Source organism: Ursus arctos, unplaced genomic scaffold (assembly GCF_023065955.2).
Source record: "Ursus arctos isolate Adak ecotype North America unplaced genomic scaffold, UrsArc2.0 scaffold_29, whole genome shotgun sequence".
Taxonomy (NCBI): Eukaryota; Metazoa; Chordata; class Mammalia; order Carnivora; family Ursidae; genus Ursus; species Ursus arctos.
In genome coordinates, this window is record NW_026622974.1 from 15,925,560 (window position 1) to 15,948,507 (window position 22,948).

Here is a 22,948-nt window from a genome sequence, read left to right on the forward strand (position 1 = left end):
CCATATGATCCTCTTAACTGATATAGAAAAAGCATTTGACAAAATATAGCATCCTTTCTTGATTAAAACCCTCCACAGTTTAAGGAGAGAGGGAACATACCTCAATATCATAAAAGCCATGTATGAAAAGCCCACTGTGAGTATCATTCTCAATGGCAAAAAAAATGAAAGTTTTTCCCCTAAGGTCAGGAACATGACAGGGATGTCCACTCTCACCAACGCTGTTCAACATAGTACTAGAAGCCCTAGCCTTAGCAGTCAGACAACAAAAAGAAATAAAAGGCATCCAAATCAGCAAAGTCAAACTCTCATTCTTCGAAGATGACATGATACTTTATGTGGAAAACCCAAAAGACACTCCACACAAAAATGGCTAGATCTCATACAGGAATTCAGCAAAGTGGCAAGATATAAAATCAATGCACAGTTGCATTTCTATACACTAACAATGAGACAGAAGAAAAAGAAATTAAGGAATCAATCCTATTTACAATTGCACCAACAACCATAAGATAACTTAGGAATAAACCTAACCAAAGAGGTAAAGGATCTGTACTCTGAAAACTATAGAACACTCATGAAAGAAACTGAGAAAGACACAAAGAAATAGAAAAATATTCCATGCTCATGGATCAGAAGAACAAATATGATTAAATGTCTATGCTACCCAGAGCAATCTACACATTCAATGCAATCCCTATCAAAATACCATCAATATTTTTCACAAAACTGGGACAAATAACCCTAAAATTTGTATGGAACCAGAAAAGACCCCAAATAGCCAAAGAAATGTTGAAAAAGAAAACCAAAGCTGGTGGCATCACAAATCATGGTGTATTACAATGCTGTGAACATCAAGATAAGATGGTACTGGCACAAAAACAGAAACACAGATCAATGGAACAGAATAGAGAACCCAGAAGTGGACTCAACTCTATGGTCAACTGATCTTTGACAAAGCAGGAAAGAATATCCAATGGGAAAAAGACAATCTCCCCAACAAATGGTGTTGGGAAAATTGGACAGCCACATGCAGAAGAATGAAACTGGAGCAACTTCTTACACCATACACAAAGATAAACTCAAAATGGATGGAAGACCTAAATGTGAGACAGGAATCCATCAAAATCCTAGAGAAGAACATAGGCACAACCTCTTTGACCTCAGCCACAACAACTTCTTGCTAGACACTGTCTCCAAAGGCAAGGGAAACAAAAGCAAAATGAACTATTGGGACTTTATCAAGATAAAAAGCTTTTGCACCTCAAAGGAAACAGTCAACAAAACTAAAAGGCAACCTACGGAATGGGAGAAGATATTTACAAATGACCTATCAGATAAAGGGCTAGTATCTAAGATCTATAAAGAACTTATCAAACTCAACACCCAAAAAACAAATAATCCAGTCAAGAAACGGGCAGAAGACATGAACAGACATTTCTCCAAAGAAGACCTACAAATGGCCAACAGACACATGAAAAAATGCTCCACATCACTTGGCATCAGGGAGATACAAATCAAAACCACAATGAGATACCACCTCACACCAGTCAGAATGGCTAAAATTAATAAGACAAGAAACAACAAATGTTGACAAGGATGTGGAGAAAGGGGAGCCCTCTTACACTGTTGGTGGGAATGCAAGCTGGTACAGCCACCCTGGAAAACAATACGGAGTTTCCTCAAGACGTTAAAATAGAGCTACCTTACAATGTAGCAATTGCATTACTAGGTATCTACCCTAAAGATACAAATGTAGTGATCTGAAGGGGGACCTGCACCCCAATGTTTAGAGCAGCAATGTCCACAACAGCCAACCTATGGAAAGAGCCCAGATGTCCATCAACACAGGAATGGATAAAGAAGATGTGAGATAGATACAAAGATATATATACATACATACGCACAATGGAATATTACTCAGCCATCAGAAAGGATGAAATCTTGAATTTGCATCGACATGGATGGAACTGGAGGATATTATGCTGAGCGAAATACGTCAATCAGAGAAAGACAATTATCATATGGCTTCATTCATATGTGGAATTTAAGAAACAAAACAGATGATCATAGGGGAAGGGAGAGAAAAATAAAATAAGAAGAAATCAGAGAGGGAGACAAACCATAAGAGACTCTTAACTACAGGAAACAAAGTGAGGGTTACTGGAGGGAAGGTGGGGGGATGGGGTAACTGGTTGATGGGCACTGAAGAGGCCACACGATGTAATGAGCACTGGGTGTTATATGCAACTGATGAATTACTGAAGTCTACATCTGAAACTAATGATACACCATATGTTAACTAACTGAATTTAAATAAGTAAAGAAATTAAAATAAAACAGCCATATTTTAAATAGATTAATGCAAGAGGAAAATGACTACGAGCTGAAGAAAACCATGTCTTTTAATTCATAATTATCTTGGAAAAGTATAAACTTTTCCAAAACTTTGAGCTTTGCTCAAAATATTTACTAGAATTCCTCCTTCAAGCATGGCCTGTAGAGCTTTATCACATTCTTTTCATTATCTCAATGGTAGCAAACATTTTTCTCTTAAAAATGGATTTGCATTTAAGAAACACTTAATGGGTATCTGGTTAAAACATTTATGTAATAAAGCTAAGTGATAAGATTTAATTTTTTAATGGAGTGTAATTACAAGCACTAAGATCTAATTTATTTGATTCATAAACACTCAGTTATGTGACTTTAATATGTCTTCTAAGTTAGTCCAAGGTCCTTACCTCTGGTTAGAATGTGGAAAGTTGCAAGAGACTATCATTACCACTAATGAGAACATGCCAGAAAAACTATAAAACTATAGTCTTTTAAACCCAGTAAAAAAGACAGGATTTAAAGAAACCTAAATGAGCGAAATTCCAAAAACTATTAATCCTTTATAAGACAGAAGAGATTCTGAGCTGATTTCATCCCTAGCAGAAAGGGAATCCTCCTCAGGAAGAGTAGGAATCTGCACAGAATGGGAGACACCAGACAAAGCTGTGTGACAGACTAGAGTCTTGCAGGGTCCCAGCAGTATGCCCCAACCCCGTAATTCTTCCTCATGAGCCTGAACAGAGTACATGGAACAGACAAGTAATACAGAGAAAGTTGAGAACAATATAGAACAGCAAAGGAGATCTTCTACCTTCCTCCCCCTGTTCAGCTATGCAGGGAATTATTCAAATACAAATCTTTGGCTTGTTGAAGGCTGGGGAAGAAGCAACAGAACTGAGAAAAGTCCCTCAAAGGCACTCTAGTCCTTCACTACAGTGGAAAGAGATACCTCAAAAAGCAGAAAGCCAAACGAAGGACAAGAGAGAAAAATAAAATTCAGACATAAAAAATGGTGGAAACCATATTGACAAGCTGAAAGAAATCTCCCAAAGGTCTCCCAAGATATGAGAAAAATCTGATGTCTTATCAGAATTAAAATATTCAGTGTAAGCAGATCCAGAGATGATCTAAATATGAGAAATATCAAACAGGGTCTGTAAAATGGTTATCATAAATACGTTAAAGGATCTAATGAATAAGATTGACAACAGTGGGCAAAAACATGAGAAATTTCAGAAGAGAGATGGAAACTTTAAAAAAAGATACAAGCTGAAACATTTGCCATGAAAAATATTTCAAAAAAAATAATTCATACAATGGGCTTACCTCCATATATCAGAGGGAAAGATTAGTAAACTTGAAGATGTCAACAGAAATTACCCAAAATGAAACCCAAAGGGAGTTGGGAGAGAGTGATAAAAGGAACAGAGCATCTGAAATCTATGTAACAGTATCAAGTGGTCTTGATTTGGTATACAAGCAATTAGCTTTTCAGATGGAAAGGAGAAAGTATTTGAAATACTTGAAAATACAATAGCCAAAGATTTTCTAAGTTGACAATAGCTACCAACAATCAAAGAAGTTCAACAAACCCACGCAAGATAAAAAATGAGTCACACCGAGGTACATCATACTCAATTAGTATGAAAAGAGAAAATTCTTAAAACCAGCCAGAGAATAAAAGACCCTGCATACAGAGGGACAACAACTCTAATTTTAGATGAAAATTTCATAGCAATAGAAAGGGCAGATCAGAAAGATATAAAAATTCTAGAAGTGTAGACATCTAATAATAAAGCTTCAAAATACATGGAGCAAAAAATGGGAACTAAAAAGAATTCAAATCAAAATGTTACTTTTTAACACACACTTTCCAGTAATTATTGGATTAGACCAAAAAAATAGTAATCGTACAGGTTTAAAAAACATCAACCAACCTCACTGACATTTATAGAATACTCCCGGTAAAAGGAGCAGAATATACATTCTTTTGTAATGTAAATGAAATAGACACCAATATAGACCATATGCTGGAGAAAAAAATGAGCCTCAAACGAAATTACACGATTATGTTCTTTGACCAAATGGTATTACATTAGAAAAGGAAAAAGAAGAAAATCCCAAAATATTTTAGAAATTTGGAATATTAAGTTTAAAAAAAGAAATCAGAAGGGAAATTTTAAAATATTTCAAACTGATCAATAACTTTTCTTAAAAATCAAAAGTTTATGAAGCAACCAAAGCACTGCTTGGGGAGAAAGTTTAGCTTAAAAAACGTATATTAGAAAAGAAGAAAAATTAAAAATCAGTATCTAAACTTCCATTTTAAGAAGCTAGGGAAAGTAGGGGCACCTGGCTGGCTCAGTCAGAGGAGCATGCAACTCTTAATCTCTGGGTTGTCAGTTCCTCCACGAGGTGTAGAGATTACTTAAATAAAAACTTTAAAAAGTATATTTCAAAGAATATAGGGACCATAAAACAAATTAAAACCAAAAGTAAAAGAAAAAAATAATTGATGAAATAGAAAATTGAAAAATAAGAGTTAATTCTTTGAAAAAATGAAAATTCTTAGAAATCCTAGCAAGAATAACCAAGAAATAAAACAGAAAACATAAATTACATGAGTCAGTATTGAAATAGGGGATGCCACTACAGATCCTACAGACATTAAAAAATAGTTAAGTACAAAGATGAAATAAACAAAATTTCAGAACACATTACCTATAGATACTGGTCTAAATTGGAAAGTCTCTATTAGAGAAATCAAATATTTAAACAAAAATTTTCCCACACACACACACAAAAAAGCAAAAAACTCCAGATCCAGATAGTCTCACAAGTAATTTCTACCAAACATTTAAGAAAAAAAGTAATACTAACCAATTTCCTGAAATGAAATGAAATAAAAATAGAGGTGAAATGAACTCTCCTCAACTTTTTGTATCAGGCCAACATAACCCTAACAGAAAATTAGACAAAGATATTACAAGTTAAGAAAACTACAGTCCATTATCCTTCATGAACAAGGACGTAAAAAATGCATAAAATATTAGCAAGTCATATCTAGCAATATATAAAAAAGATCATGACAAAGTAAAGTTTATCCCAGAGATGCAAGATTGGTTTAACATTCAAAACTCATGTGACATGATTTACTATGAAGACACTCAAAAAGAAAAATGACATGAACAGCTCAATTTATAGAGCAAAGGCATTTAACAAAATTTAACACCCATTCATGATAAAATTCTCAGCAAACTAAAAATAGAAGGGAACTACTTCAACATGATGAATGCCATGTATGAAAAATCAACAGCTAACATCATAATCAAATGGTGAAAGCTGAACAATTTCTCCCCCATATCAGTTAAGAAGTTAGACATATTCTCACATCAACTTCTATTAAAAAAATGTACAGGGAGTCCTAGCCACTGTCATATTCAAAATGAAAAATAAAAGATATAAAGCCTATAAAGAAATAAAACCATAATTATTTATAGAGAACATGATTTTCTACAAACTTTTTGAAATCTACCAAACGTTAGTAAAACTAGTATGTCAATTTAGCAAGGTCACAAGACACATGGATAATAGGGTTGTGGTTGTTTTTTAAGCATATCTATATACTAGCAACAAAACTGGGCAGGGAGAGAAAGTGTAATATTATATTTAATAGTATCAAAAGCATCATAAACCTAATGAAAAACGTGAAACATATAATACATTGTTGAGAGAAATTATAGCACGTAAATAAAGATCTACATTCATAAATTAAAAGACTCATTAGGGGCACCTGGGTAGCTCAGTCAGTTAGGCAACCAACTTTTGTTTTCAGAGGGAGTCATGATCTCAGGGTCATGAGATTAAGTACTACGTTGGGCTCTGCACTCAGCACCGAGTCTGCTTGGGATTCTCTCTCTTCCTCTCCCTCTGCCCCTCCCCCAGCTCATGCTCTCTAAATAAATAATCTTAAAAAAAAAAAAACCCTCTGTATTGGTTACATGTCCTTCCTTGTTAAATTGACCTATAAATTCAACACAATTCCAATCAAAATCCCAGCATATTTTTAAAAGAAAGTGATGAACTTTTACTAAAATTATACAAAATGCAAATTATTTTGAATTAGAAAAACAATCTTAAATATCTTTCAATAAAGAACAATCTTGACTAAGAAGAACTAAATTGGAGAATTTACATTGCCGGATTTTGACTTACTATAAAGTTCCAATAATCAAGAAAGTATGTTATTTGTGTAGGGATAAACATAGAATAGAACCAAAGAGAGTTCAGAAATAGACCCACACTTACATGGTCAACTGATTTTCAATAAAAGTGTCAAGGTAATTGATAGGATAGGAAAGTCTTTCCAATAAATGGGGCTGGATCAACTGGATAAACACAATAAAATGATCCTTGACCCCATCTCTTTCCACATACAAAAATTAGGTAAAGCATAGAACTGTAAAAGCTAAAACTATAAAGCTTCTAAAAGAAAATTTAAGAGAATATCTTCATGACCTTAGAAGTAGGTAAATTTTCTTAGGACACAAAAACCACTAGCAATTTTAAACATGGATTACATTAGATTTCACCAAAAGTAAATATTTCTGTTTCTCAAAAAACACCATTAAGAACACAAGCCAATATTCACAGTAAAATACTTACAAAAAATGACCCATACCCAGAATATATATATGTTTTAAACTCTTACAATATTACTCAGCCATAAAAAATAAAATAAAATCTTCCATTTGTGATGACATGGATGGACCTAGAGGGTATTATGCTAAGTGAAATAAGTCAGTGAGAGAAAGGCAAATACCATATATTCCATTTATATGTGGAATCTAAAAAACAAAACAAATGAACAAACAAAACAAACAGACTCATAGATACAGGAAATAAACTGCTGATAACCAGGTGAGGGTGTGCTGAGGGGCAGGTGAAATAGGAGAAGGGGATTAAGAGGTGCAAAATTCCAGTTACAAAATAAGTAAGTCACAGGATGTAACAGCATAGGGAATATAATAAGTAATACAGTAATTACTGTGCATGCTGACAGATGGTAACTACACTTAAGGTGGGGATCATTTTGTAATGTATTAATGAATCACTGTGATACATACCTAAAACTAATAGGATATTTATGTTAATTATAGTTCAACAAAATAAAAATTAAAATATTTTTAAATAATTTTTTAGAAAAATAAAATAATTCTTGGCCAAAAAAAACTTTCTAAAAATCAACAATAAAAAAGAAAACAATCCAATTTTTTTTCAATGGGTAAAAATCTTGAACAGACACGTTACACAGGAAGAGACAGAAATGGCCAATAAACATGTTATATAGAACCCATCGTTACTCATCAGAGAAATGAATGTTAAAACCACAATAAGATAACATTTCACACCCACTAAAATGGCTAAAATTGAAAAACTAACAATATCAAATATTTCTGACACTATGTGGAAAAACTGGAACTCATACATTGTTGGTGAGAGTGGGAAAATGATACAACCACTTTAAAGAACTGTTAGGTTCAGTCTCTTAGAAAGTTAAACTATGACCAGCAATTCCCCTGCTAGGTATATAACCTAGAGAAATGAAAACTTGTGCCTATAAAAAGACTTTAATGATGTTTATAGTAGTTTTATTCATAATCATCCCAAATTAAAAATGACTCAAATGCTAGCAACGGGAGAACAGATAAACAAGTTGTGTGGTATATTCACATAATGAAATAACACATAGCAACAACAACAAAAAACAATGAACTACTGTTAAACAGAACACGTCAACAAATTTTAGATATGTTCTACTTAATGAAAGAAGCCAAACACAAAAAACACATAATTCCGGTTTTATGATTCCAGTTTTATGAAGTCCCAAGTCACAAAATCAATCTATGGTGTCAGAAATCAGGAAACATTTGCCTTAGATGAAAAATTTGAACTGCAAAGTGGCAAAAGTAAACTGATGATGTTCAGGTGTATAAATTTGTCTAAGGCCATTAAACTTAAGGCTTAATAACTGTATAATCTGTTGTATATAAGTTATACCTCAACAAAAAAGAATTAATCCAGTATCATCACTGCCGTTTTTCACATTAGGCTGTCCCCTCTGGACAAAGAGCTATAAAGGCCAAACATGTCAGTGAGAGGGATTTTTGGTGAGTCATCACCAGGATGTGCTGTTTTATGGCAATAATGTGTGCTAATAAATATTGACTAACTTCCTCCCCAAACGCCTCAAAGTTATTCTGCCCCTCTACCATAATCATCTTCATTATTTCTATGCAGTATCTAATTCCTTCAGAATTTTTGGGCTAAAGTTAATTGTCTAATTTTATCAAACTCTAGACTGACAACCATTAAAGTGGATGATATGAAAAGGGCATTAAATGTATGTTACTCTGTTATTTAACCTTGGAAACATAACTGGTATGTTTCGTGAATATATTTTATAACTATTTTATTGTACATATGCTTAAGTGCAATGCATATAAACTGAGGCATACCAAATTTTAACATTTATTTCAATCACCTGGGGAGTCTAAACATACAGATGCCCTAGCCCTACCCAGTAACTTCAGATTGTAGAGCAAGGGACCAAACATTTAAAAAAATAATAAAAATAAAAAGCTTCCCATACCCAAATGCTAATGTATATCAAAGTTCTGGAAATCTGTTATAGGGTAACACCAAAATGATACATAAGGAAAAAAGTTTTAAAACTCCTATGGCTCCTATTCTCCTGGCAGAGAAATAAATCAGCAAACCCAAATAGGAAAGCATTACTCAGACAATCTCTACAAGCAAAAATGTGTAAAGATTTGCTACTCAAAGGTGGCTCATATGCCACCTTTACTCATGGAAAATTCTGTCTTGGAAAAATGTAACCTTTTAATGCTATATAAATAATTCTTAATGGATAATGAGAAAAGAGGGAATTACTTTTAACAGAATGTAGGAATGTAGGAATTTAAACTGTGCTCCTGGGGCGCCTGGGTGGCTCAGTCGTTAAGTGTCTAGCTTCAGCTCAGGGCGTGATCCCAGGGTCCTGGGATCGAGCCCCATATCAGGTTCCTCCGCTGGGAGCCTGCTTCTTCCTCTCCCACTCCCCCTGCTTGTGTTCCCTCTCTCTCTGGCTGTCTCCCTCTCTCTCTGTCAAATAAATAAATAAAATCTTCAAAAAAAATAAAAAATAAAATAAATAAACTGTGCTCCTTTGTTAATATGGATATAGACAGCTAAATGCACACCAAGCAATCCAGCTTATGGATTTAACACCATCACTAACTACAACTTAGTATCTTTCTTATAATGTTTTTAAAAAAGGAAATGGATGATCTATAATCTTCCTCTCAACTATAGAAATAATGATCCATATTCTCTGATCTCACATTATTGTGATAACGAAAATACAGTTTACAATGCTTGAGACAACGCTGTTGAAGAAAACAAGGCTTGCTTAGGTAACATGGCTTGCCTGTCACATGTGCTCCAATAAACCACAGACCCAAAGGTCCTGGGAATTCAGAAGTGATCAAACTAGACAAGGAATCAGCTTTCACGTAGGTCTTGTTCCAGACCAAATGACTGAGTGAGAGAATTTCATACAATGTTAAGTGCTAGGAAGAAATACAAACAGTAATGTAGAAATTGGGGCCAGGAGAGCCCCTTTAGATTAAGAAGTCAAAACAGGCCTCTTAAAAGATGCCATCTGAGCTGACAGTTGAGTCACATGAAGGAGCCACGTGACTTCCATTCTTGCCTGGAATGGAAGACAAACATTCCCTTCTGCAGATGGAATAAGTCTGGCTAGTTCTATGAACAGAAGAGAGGTCACTGAAGCATGAGCGTAAGAGCAAGAGCAAAAGATGGCAGGAGCTAAAATGAAGTACCAAGGACTACATGTACTATGTTAAATTTAAAACTGTCTTCCCTAAATGCAAAGTGACCCCAATGGAGGGTTTTAAGCATGGGTGCCTCATGATCAGGCTTTTCACATTTAATGCATCATCCCACTCCCCCAACTCATAGACCTCTACAGATTTAAACAGTTGATTCTTCAGAGAAAGCAAGAGATCAATTGTTCAATTATTACCCTTTTTTACTTTTCATATCTCTTCCATTTCTTTACCCTTTGTGTTATATACTCTACCGTCACAGTCTCTGATATTTTATTAAAATCAAAATAACTACTGGAGCACCTGGGTGGCTCAGTGGGTTAAGCATCAGACTCTTGATTTCAGCTCAGGTCATGATCTCAGGTAGCCCAGCGTGGAGTCTGCTTAAGATTCTCTCTCCCCCTCTCCCTCTGCCCCCCTCAAAAAAACAATAAAAATAAAAATTAAATAAATAAAAATACCTACTTATAGTAAATTTCTGAGAAAAGTGGATACAAATGAAAGGAAATTCCTTGTCTCCTTGCAATTAATGTCTCTTGCAGTGGGTCAGCGGTAAAGGCATGACAATCAGCATGAGGAGCCATCAGGAATGTAATAAAAACTTTCAAAATAAGGGACTGTCAGGAAAGATGCCATCTCAAAATCTGGTTTCTGTGCTTGGCTATAAAACCTCCAAATGAAACTGAAGACTAAAAATAGTCCCCTCCTGAGACACTAATACTCATGCTTATTTATAGGCTCTGTCTTTTAACTAAATTGTAAGACAGGAAAAGGTGGAGAAGCAAACCCTGGTCCTCGCACTTTCATGCACAAAAACACATACACATCTATTGTGTTCTGTATTTCTGACATTATGATAGAAGGAAGCATTAAGTGGGACAGATAATACTTAGAAGAGCAAAAAGCTGGCAAACCAGAAAAAGAATTAAGAATTAATTCGTGTACATATCTATGTATGTAGAGTTTGGTTTGAGTTATCATTAAAACAACAGAACTATAGTTGTAACTTGGAATTTCACAGGTCCAATCAAGTCCCCCCCCCCAAATATATAATTAATCAAGGCCACCTTGATTGTGTGTAACAATTTGTGGATATCTAAACAAATGGCATTTGTTACATTTCTCCACATGGCCATCTGGAGTGGTAGGGCAGACAGGTAATCATAAATCCCCGTCTTATAGACAGGCTAACAGATTCAAAGATGCTATTATTGTATACACTGCAGAGTTTACTTTCACACTGCAGAGAGGGTGACTACTTTCCGGATTCATTTGTAGAGTACATTACATAGCATCCATTAAAGCCACACAAGACAAAACAAAGGGCAGTAACTTGGTTGTCAGTCATTTGGTGGAATGGTTTAAAATCCCATCTAGACATAGCAGCTTCTGAATACTCAAGCAACAAAATATACAGGTCTGTGTAATCACTCAAAATGAGACCAGTAAAAGATGGCCAAGGCACATGGAGAACAGTGTATTTTTATTTGCTTATGGCAACAAAGCCACTGAAAGGAATCAGGCCATGGGATTCTGTTGGTAATTTAAGCTGTGCTTATAAATGTAGTCCTGTTTTCCATCCCTAAATTCCTCTTATATTAACACATATTAGCCTAATTTTTTTAATTCACCTCTAATTTTTAAGACGAAGTATTAGAAAAGTGAAGACCTCAATTCCCAAAGAGATAGCTAATAATATTTTTAATATCTAACTCAGGTCAAATTGTTCTCCAGCCACTTAATCTTCCAATTCATCCATAATACACCAAAAAGAATGGTGTGTAACAAGTCATGAGGTATGAGTTCTCGTTCTGGATGTCCCGTTTGCCTATTTACAAAATAAAACATAAGCATATGCAAAGTTAAATAGCAATACAGGATAATAAATACCAAACAAAAGGCATAGACAAAAGAGGAGCCAGGGTAAAGGAAATTGGTGGAAATGAGCATTTTATGTTCATTCCAATTGTGGTTTCTAAATACCATTTTCCATTAAAAGGAACCAGGGCTCTTTGGGAAAACAGTAGATTCCAGATCTGGGGTACCTGAGACTTGAGACAGAAATCCTGTCATTTAAAACAAGGAAGAGTCTCAAAAACTACTGGGATTAGAGTAAAAGGACTGGCAAGCTAAACTGAGGGATCCCTTTGGGTAACAATGAAACTATCTGATCTTTAAAAATAGTAACTACAATGTACTGAAGTATAAAGATTTGATAAACCTAGGAATTCATAATGATAAATACAAAAACACCATAAGTCACCTTTGGAGGTTGCTAGTATACAAATAAAGAGACTCAAGCAAGTTCTTAATTTTCCTACATGTATGATATTTCAGGGTAATAAAACAGTTGGTGAAGCAACAGTTAATAAATGCCAGAAGAAAAACAGAATTAGAAAATCACAATTTGCAACCCCTAATGAAATAATGGATCTAGGCAAGGATCACCAGGGCTGCTAAGATTATTAGGTGAAAGGCCAGAGAGAAAATTAAGATAGATTCCGTAGACTTGACTACACCTGAACCCACTCATCTACCTTAGCATCATTACGGTAGAGTAAGACATGTTCCTCCCAACATGGCATAACAGGAGAAGCACATTTATTTTCATTTGCGAATTATTTTTTAGCCAATAAAAAGTAAAATCTGAATCTACTCAATTCTCTATATCTACTCAAATCTAAGAAATATGGGAATATGTTAAATGACACCAACAGGATGAAATCAGCAAAATCTAGAAAGTAGTAAGACGTACAATCAATAAATAAACGGTATGAAAACAAAAGTAGGGAGACTTAAGAGATACATCAATTAAATGCAGTTGCAGACTTTGTTGGAATCCTGATACAAACAACAAACTGTACATATTTTTGAGACAGAGACAACTGAAGATGGACTGAATATTAGATGATATTCACCATTTTAAAAAAATTGATTGGGTGTGATAGTAGCATGGTGGTTATATGTGCTTTGCCTTCTTAAATATTCAAAGAAAAAAATATATAAAAACAATAAAAACACAAGCCCTGCAGTTGGACAACATATCTGTAACACATAATCAATAGAGAATTGGTATCCAGAATGTACATTAAACTAATTTAAAGCTGCTTAGTTAATAAAATACCTCCATCTATGTCACTTTTATCAAAACCCAATGAACATTTATGCCTACATCAGCAATTCCAAATATGATGTTATATGAGTAGTTTTCTGATTTTTTTCTACCCAAGTTTGAAGTGTTTCGAAGACTGAAATTGTCAAGTGGGCACTGTAAAAAAAGATGGCACCAATTCAAATTTCCTGGAGAATTTAGGAGACTTGGTCTAACCTGAATAATCTACTCCTAACTCAGTATCAATCCTAAGAGAGCAAATAAAATTAGCACTAAGCATTTCATTAACATTTCTTACATTCAAACTATAGCTATGATATACTAGAGGGTTTCCTAGAAATGTTTTACGGTACCTTGGAGCCTCATATAATTTATATGTACTGTCAACTTAGGTTCATTTTTAAAGGTCTGGATCATTATTTTTTTTATTTTGAATTATTGTGATAATTATCTGTGATTGCTGTCCAGAAATAACCACTGATATATTATCTAATGTTAACTGCCAGTCAGGAACACAGCCCCTCCCCAAATATTATTCCTGTAGTTAATATTAACAACTTAATAAGATTTTATAGCATAGTTTTGCTACAAATACAGTAACTAGATTTTAATTAGACTAATGACACATTAATAAAGACTTAACATTTAAGTGGAATAATGATCATCATCTTTCCAAATCTGTAACTTTTCCCGTTCAATGAGAACTATTATGGAAAATAAAAATGCATGGTGCTTACATGGAACCCAAGAGAAGACAGGGGGAAAAAGTAAAATTTGGAGTCACTGACAAAGAAACAAAATATCACCAAAGGCACAAAAAAATAGGCAAAGGGTAGGGGCAAAGCATCATTTTCACGTAATTTAATAGTATACTTAAAGTTCTCAGTGATCTCTAAGAATATTTGGTACAAAGATGTGAAATGCCTGGTTTCTATAGTGAGATGTTTCTGTAATAACTTAGCGAAGCATTAGAAAATGATATATATTCATAAATTAGAATTCTTTTTATCAATTAATGATGTGTACCTATCTGCTAAAAATCAAAGAAAACAAGCATTATGTGGCTTAGAAAATATTAGACGGGTTTTGCAAGACTGTATTTAGCCTGATTCTGCTATCATATGAATTTAAGCAAGAGAGAAAGAAAGAAATCAGCTGGGACTTCTCCCTGGGACTTGGTTTTCTCTTCCATAAAAAGAAAAGGGTTGACCAGTCAGACAGTCTGTGAATGTATGATAATCAGCAAAATCAATGTACATGTTTGTTTTTTTTTTTAAAGATTTTATTTATTTATGTGACAAAGAGACAGCCAGCGAGAGAGGGAACACAGCAGGGGGAGTGGGAGAGGAAGAAGCAGGCTTCCAGAGGAGGAGCCCGATGTGGGACTCGATCCCTGAACACGCCCTGAGCCAAAGGCAGACGCTTAACAACTGCACTACCCAGGCGCCCCTGTTTTGTTTTGTTTTTTAACAAAAGTATAATTACACCACTGGGTAACCTGCTTAAAAAAAAAAATCATAGACATTTAAGAAACGAGTCTAAGAAATAAGTATTTTATTCCACTGGATAAAAAAACAAACATATAGTGTTGGTTAGATTTACTGTATAGAGTTCATCATGTAGTAAATAGCACTTTCATTTACATTATTGCTCTCATCCACATAACCTTTCCTTGTCTGAACTACTCACAACCAATAACATCTACTACTTCACTACTTATTTATATGTAGACAAACTGTCTTCCCAACTTGTAAGAGGATTTATCCACGTAGGACCGTATTCAAACCCTGGTCACCAATCACTAGCCTAGGCAAGTTCTCAAACATTGCTGAGACATAGTTTTTTAATGAGAAAAATCAGTGTAATACCACAGCCCTTCTGGATTATTAGAAAGATTAAATAAGATAACAAAGGTCTGGCTTCTGTGACGTTAAATAGCAGTAAGCACTTACATTTCACTCTTTAGCCTTACTAAATTCTTATCACAAACAGGAAAGTATCTTATATATGTCTTTTGTATTCCACAGAGCCCTTAATGATACTAAGTCCACAGAAGGCAATGCAATATCTGTGCCATCACAGATTCAACAAACATTTATTAAGAACCTGTTTGAATCAGGCTTTGGGGTAGGCATGGGGAGAAAATAAAAATGAAGAACAATGTCACAGCTCTTTCACTGAAGATTTCTAAATCAGCTTGACACTCAATAATAAGGATATTAGAAGTATGAAGTAATTTTAACATAACTTGGAATAATTGTGACTGGAGAGTGACCAAAGTATTTAAAAATACAAAACACAAATAACAAAAATGCATAGTCATTGTCGTAACTAAACAGGAAAGATTTGAGGCTGTGGCCATTGTTTATCTCTCTAAATGAAAATGTCCCTTGGGGTTAAACTTTAATGGGCAAATATGAATATTTGTCTAATTGGAAACCTGTTTTCTTTTTCTTGGAGCAGGAATCACAGGAAAAACATTACAGAGATTCAAGTTCCATGATAAAGAAGAAAAAACAAAATGGGTTTTCATAGATGGGATGAAATCATGTTTCCATGGAAACCCTGAACTGGTTTGCTGCAGCCCAACTTAAGTTGGCAATTTTGGCTAATTTCAACTATAAAAATAAATCTGGCAACTTGAAAAATTTACCCATACTATCAAAAAGTAATTTTCAAATGGTGGCTAAATACATAGAAAGCATCTCACCGGATTAAAGACATATTTTTTAATTTGTTTAATCATTACCAACTTCACCTGGCAAAGATACCATTTAAACTGGAAACAAATCCAATGAACTAAGTTGTGCCAGAATAAACAGAATCTAGAATATGGTTGTCTTTTGATTCTAAGGTTGGCGCAAGAACAGGGACAAGAACTTCCTCTATTACAGACTAGCAGAGTCTGTGGGTTTAATAGCTTTTACTGAATCATGATAACTAAAATACACTCAACATCCGATCCCAAACAGGCAAGGCTACTTTTTTTTTTTGCATCTAGATTTTTTTTTTTTCCAAATTAGAGATCCAGTTGATCAATGGCACATGTTAGGCCAAATAAGACATCAAAGTGTTTGTTTTATCGTAATAATCTTTAAAATATTTTTGTCCTATGTTTTATATTTACTAAAAGTTTTACCCTTATTTAAGGCCCTCATTGTTATACAGGGATTGGCTCCAGTCCTTGAATTTGTTTCATATGAATTTATTTTGTATGATCCTGTCTTTGGACAAAACAAGTAAGAGCCAAAAGGCAGGGAAACACAGACCTGATCAACTTTGAACTAAAACTGTACAGCCATACAACCTTGATCGACTCTTCCCCATATCCAGTAACTATCTCACAACCACATTTAAGTAAAATTTAACCTCCTATGCTTCATCCATATGACAATCCCAACACCGGGAAATTTATGACTAATTCTTAATGGATCATTCTTTTCTTCATTCTTTTACTTGCATGTTCCTCTCTCTCCTTCCTTTCACTGCCAAGCCTTCTGAGAGAGAGAGAGAGGTCTTCAATTTTTCCCCTCCAATCCCTCACTTCCTTCCACAGCTTCATCCCACTGCAATAGTCTGACTCCCGCGCTCCTCTTAAAGGAACCAATGATTTCCTAATTGCCAAATTAAGTCAACTCTTTCTAACCATCTTTCTTTACTTCCCTGCATTTGGCTCATATTTTGGTTCATATGTTGGCTTTTTTTCTTTTTCCACTGAAACCTTTTCCCTAAGTCTTACTTGACATCACACTCCCCAGGAGTGACTTATTTTCAGACTTCTCTGAAAGTCCCTCCTATACTGTCCTTTATGTGTTTAGGTTCCTGGGGTTTAAACAGGGCCTCTACTTTTCTAATTCTTCAAACTCTCACTTCGTCCTCCCCTACAGCTTTAACTACCACTTTGATATCACTCAATCACAAATTTTTATCTCCAGGGCATACTTATTTTTACATAAGAGTCCATTCAAGAGTCCATTTTTTAAATAATTATATTCAAAAGTCTGAACATCAACTTTTAAACAACCAAAATACATCTCCATTTCAACAAATCCTGAAGTGAGTTCAAAGCCTACTCCTAAAAAAACTGCTATTCTCTTTCTATTCCCTATTCAAGTAATGACCCTACCATTTACCCAGCTAAACTAAATCAGCGTCATGAGTGTCTTTCAAAAGCTATTTTCTTTCCATCCTTGCTCACAACTAATAACAAAAACCTCAAGATTCTATTTGCTCTACATCCACTACCATAGTCAGAGACTAGGACTTTATGATTTCATATCCATTCATACTATTGAGATAGATGCAGAAGAAACATTTGAGAATTTCAACACTCATTCATTATCTTGAAATACACAACACCCATTCACTACTTCAAAGTAAAAAGACAAGTGTTTTATATAATAAAACCAGAAACCTTTAAGATACAAAAATTAATGGTGAAATGTTAGGAGAATTCTCTTTGAATAAAGCCAGAAATAATACAAGGATACTGGCAATCACTTCTACTTAGCACTGTTAAGAGACACTATCTAAGAGGACAACAAAAATAGGCATAAGATTGAGAAAGGAATAAAATTATCAATATTCTTAGGGAAATATCTAAATTTAAAAATCCACATAAAAATCATTAACAGTAACAGATTTCAGCAATGTTGTTACATTATAAACTATACTCTTAAAAATCAAATACCATTCCCTTACTCAAGCAGCAAGAAATTTTAAAAATCAGTTTCCGGGGCTCCTGGGTGGCTCAGTCAGTTAAGCCTCTGACTCTTGATCTCAGCTCAGGTCATGATCTCAGGGTTGTCAGATCAAGCCCCACCTCAGCTCCACACTCAGGAGTCTGCTTGTCCCTCTCCCTCTGTTCCTCTAAGTGCGTGCGTGCATGCTCTCTCTCTATCAAATAAATAAAACCTTTAAAAAATTTGGTTTCTGATGATATAATTCACAATGGCAGTAAAAACAGCGGCATGTCTAGGGTGACTAGAACAGTATTATAATTGAAGGACAAAAATTTCTAAATATAAGGAAAATAAATGTATTCATATGGAAAGACTTAATACCATAAAGGTAATAGATTTTTCCTCAAATTAATCTATACATTAATGCGATTCTCATCAAAACCCAGGTGCTTTGTGTTTGAGATGGGTGTAGAACTTGACAAGCTGATAAGGAGCAACAGATTTATGCTACCAGATATCAAATCCCTTTTTTAAACTACATTAACAAGAGGGGCACCTGGGCAGTTCAGCTGGTTAGGTGTCAGACTCTTGATTTCAGCTCAGGTCATGATCTCAAGGTCATGAGATGGAGCTTCAGGTTGGCTTCGGCACTCAGCAGCAAGTCTGTTTGAGTTTCTCTCTCCCCCTCCCTCTGCCCGTTCCTCCCATCCCCCACCCCACACTTGCTTTCTTTCTCTCTAATAAATAAATCTTTAAAACTGCAATAATTATAAAGATTCAGTATTGACCAAAGTTTAGTTGGAACAGTGGGTCTCAGTAAAGGTCCTAGAACAAATCCACCTACATATGGGAAATTGTTATGAGAAAGAAGTGGCTTTACAAATGAGTTCTGAAGAGATGGCTATTGAAAAAATGTCCTATGATAACTGGTAATCATAGGGGAAGGGGAATTACAGATAAAATTGTACCCTTATTCACACCATATATCAAAGCCAAGTACTGATGGATTAAAGACCTAAATGTATAAAGCAAAACTTCAAAACTCTTAGAATATAAAGGATATCTTTTTAACAACAGGTAAGGAAGAAATTTATATTTTTATAACAAAAGACATCATAAAGTTAAAAGACAAACTTAACCTGGAATAAAATATTTGCCATGTGCATTTCTAACAAAGACTGATGGCTTGGATAATATAAAGAAGGTCTACATTCAGTAAGAAAAGTAGAAATAATCCAATAAGACAATAGGTAAAGATTATGAATAAAAAATTCAAATAAGAGGAATCCCAGACATCCATTATGAAAATATGAGCAATCTTCACAAAAGGACAAAATACTATTCTAAGACAAAATACTATTCACGCCCACAAAAATATGTTAAAAACAAACGTTAAAGAGGATTTAGAAAAACAGGAATTCATGCTTTTAAAAATGAGAATCACTGTTACAGCCACTTTGAAGAGCAATTTACAATGCTTAGTAAAGTTGGAAAAAACGCAAATTCTATAATCTCATGATTCTATTTCAAGGAGTATCCTCTGAAAATACCTCTGTACAAAAGGAGACCTCAAGGAGATAGATCGATCCCTGCAGCATTATGTGTAAACAGAAAAAAAATGGAAACAGCCTGACTGTCCATCAATAAGAGCGTGAATACCTATTTCAAGACAGTAAAAATGGGTGTTCTAGAGCTCTGTGTACCAAATATAAGTGAAAACAGTAAGTTCCAATAGGAAATAAACAGTGTGATGCCATCTACATAAATTTCAAAATTTACAAAATAACAATATATGTTGTTTGGGGGTACGTATTCATAGAGAAGTACAAATATTTAAGTTGGAATAACATGCAGTAACCTTCAAACAGCAATTATTTCTGGGTTTGAAGAGATCAAAGGCATGAAGATAGACCTCTAGCTATTTATCTGCAATTTTATTACTTTAAAAAAGAGAACTATCTGAAGGAAGTAAATACGGGTGATGAGTTCATTGGTGTTTTGCATTATTTTTCTATGTTTAAAATATTCTCTAATTAATTTCTTTTGATTAAAATCCCTTAAAGGCTTCCTATTGCCTTTAGGACACAGCTCCAGTACTCCTCAAATAAGCCCTTTCATGATGTGGTCCCCACCTAACATTCAAGAATTATCTATTCCTGCTAAACATCACAACCCCTGTGGTACCTTCCATGGTGATACCCTTCCCACCCTCAGAGAGACAGGATTCTGTCTCACACTGAAACCAGAGAACCTTTGATGTAACAATTGCTTGTATACCTGCCCATCTTTCTCCACCAAAATGTGAATTACTTAGGATATCTGAATTTTCTCTCCCTCCCGCTGTGTTTCAAAGTGAATTCATATACTAGAAACTCAGTAAATGGGGGATGGATGGATATATATACAGACATCCACTGCTGAAGGTCAGCCTTATTTCCTACCAGGATTCCATTCTTAGAGAGATGTTCTTTGCCAGAAAAGAACGAGGCATAAACACTTGTCCAACATTAAGGGACTCTAAGGTGGCCTCTAACTCTGCTCCTACACGCTCACTTATCCCAGTTTCTAGTTTCCAAAGACTGGTGCTGCTGCTTCCACTGTACCCATACTCTCCTTGGGTCCCCCACTCCTGACCCACACCCTCTATCTGCAGAAGTGTCCACCATCCTTTCCTGGCAGTGCAATTACCTACAGTTCAAAATGGAAAGGTTTTAGAAGATTTGCCCATATCTAGGCACTTCTGTATCTTCCTGCACATACTGCACAGGCATAGTTCAAAGATCAGAGGCTTTCGATTGAAACAGATTTAAATCCTCATCTACGACTTACCTGCCTATACTTACTGTGTGACTTCATCTCTCTGAATCTTACTTTCCTCTCCTTTAAAATGAGGAGTAAGTCTATCCTATCTACCTTGAAGGGTTATTGTGAATGCTAAATGAAATGGCATAAAAGCACCTTGTAACCATTATAAAGACTCAATAAATAATTTTTTTCATTCCTTCTCCTTAATTTTTTTAACACCATGATTTGTAAAAAAACAAACAAACAAACAAAAAAACACCCTAGGAAAAACAACTGATTGCTCCAGTCGAAAAGAATTTCCCTTCTTTCCTGAATACTATAGTGTATTATATGCAAATTTTAAGCAGGCATCCATCACTTTCCTGTAAGGTAATACACATTCATGGGCACTTGTGTATCTCCTAGTTGTCTGACCAGTGAGTTCCCAGAAGGCAGAATTTGAAACCACTAATTCCCTAAGCCACACTATGCTTTACAACTTATAAGCAATATGCTATTTTGATAGCTCACCCACCACTGGTAAGATATTTGGTTTTATTTTTTTCACAATGGCGATAGATTTATGCTAATTCATCTGCATTTTCTGAGATGACTTCTTCTGGGGTCACATATCAGTTAAATGACTGGCTAGGACAAAGTGTACAGAATGCAGCTGTCAAACCCTGAAAGTCAACTGGCACAAAGGACCTACCACTGCACTAGTGGCCATGTTCCAACCAAAAAACTAAGCAAACCAGTCCAGATACCATCAAACCCCACAGAGAATACCAACATTATTAGTTTTGGAGAAGAGTTTATTTTTAGAAAATTCATACTTTAGCTTTGAAATTGTGAACCAAATAGAGCCAAAAGATGATACAAACAAACAAAAACAACAAAAAGATATCCATCCCCTGTTCACACACACATAAATTTCTTTTTGGCCAAGGATGTCTTTTAAAGCCCAATCCACACGAGGATGACTCAAAGACATGCTGAAAATTCCATCCTCTCTCCTTCTACTCTATTCTATTATCCAAATAATACCCACTGGAATCATCAACAGACCTCTTGATTCCAGTCATCCTCACACAGATGTGAGAGGCTCCATAGTGGTATATGGCCAATGGTATGTCAGCACTATTCAGTGTCTCTGACCACTGGAAGATTCCAGTTGAACTCCTGTTCCTAACTACCTGTAGAGTCTTAGAGCTATATCTTCTTAACATGTGTCTTTATACCCAGGCTAAAACTTAACACATGAAGGCTAAGCTGAATTTTTCTACACATTTACATATTTTTTAAACAAACAATGAAAAAATCTGAGGTCCTCTACCTCAACATTCTTCGTATTTTTAAAGTAACAAGATAATTAGTCATTTCTTCCTGAAAATTAAGTACATGAGATAATAAATTTGTATACTTAGAAGGTGAGTCCTAATTACATTTTCCAAAACAACTTACAAGTATTTCCTGTATTATGCAAACATATCAAATTGAGTGGTACACATATTCTTCATATGTGTGAGTTCTTAGAAAATATGCGGCCAGTCCTTATTTTTAAGAAACTTTTTAAGGTGTAGAATTTAGTGCTAATTATAAAATATATTAAGTTTCGAAATAAGAAATAGTGTTTGAGAGTAATAACTCTCAAATGTCATGGAAGTATGATGTTAACTTTTTAATTAAAAAAAGGTTTCTTTGCAAGGACAATTTATGAGTTTCACTGAATGGTGTCCTCTGTCTGAATAATTGTGCCAGTATATGCAGAGGATTTCATTTGGTAGAGTCACACTGCTGGGTCATCTGAAGCTAAACTACCAATTAAGTCAAGGCTTTATCTCAGTTAACTCAACCACTGGATTAGAACAGATATCCAGCCCAATCGTGGACTCCACAGCAGTGACAACTAAGAAGTGACTTTTCTCTGAGACTCAGAATAGCATGCATTCAATACACTGGATGAACAAGAAACTCCCTATTAAGAGAAAAATAAAGGGAATGGCCCTTAAGATTAATGAACCAAATGACTGAAAGGTACCAGAAAGTCCTTCCAACACAGTTTCATTGTCTAACAGAGAAGAAGCTGGAGCTCAATGAGTTTAAATATTCTAACCAATGTT

At 34.9% G+C, this 22,948-nt stretch overlaps 1 protein-coding gene across 1 annotated transcript in view; it reads right to left on the reverse strand.

Annotated features, from left to right (window-relative positions):
• COL21A1 (collagen type XXI alpha 1 chain) overlaps positions 1-22,948 on the reverse strand; it is a 171,339-nt gene that overhangs the window by 119,959 nt on the left and 28,432 nt on the right. The gene's annotated exons all lie outside the window — the stretch shown is intronic.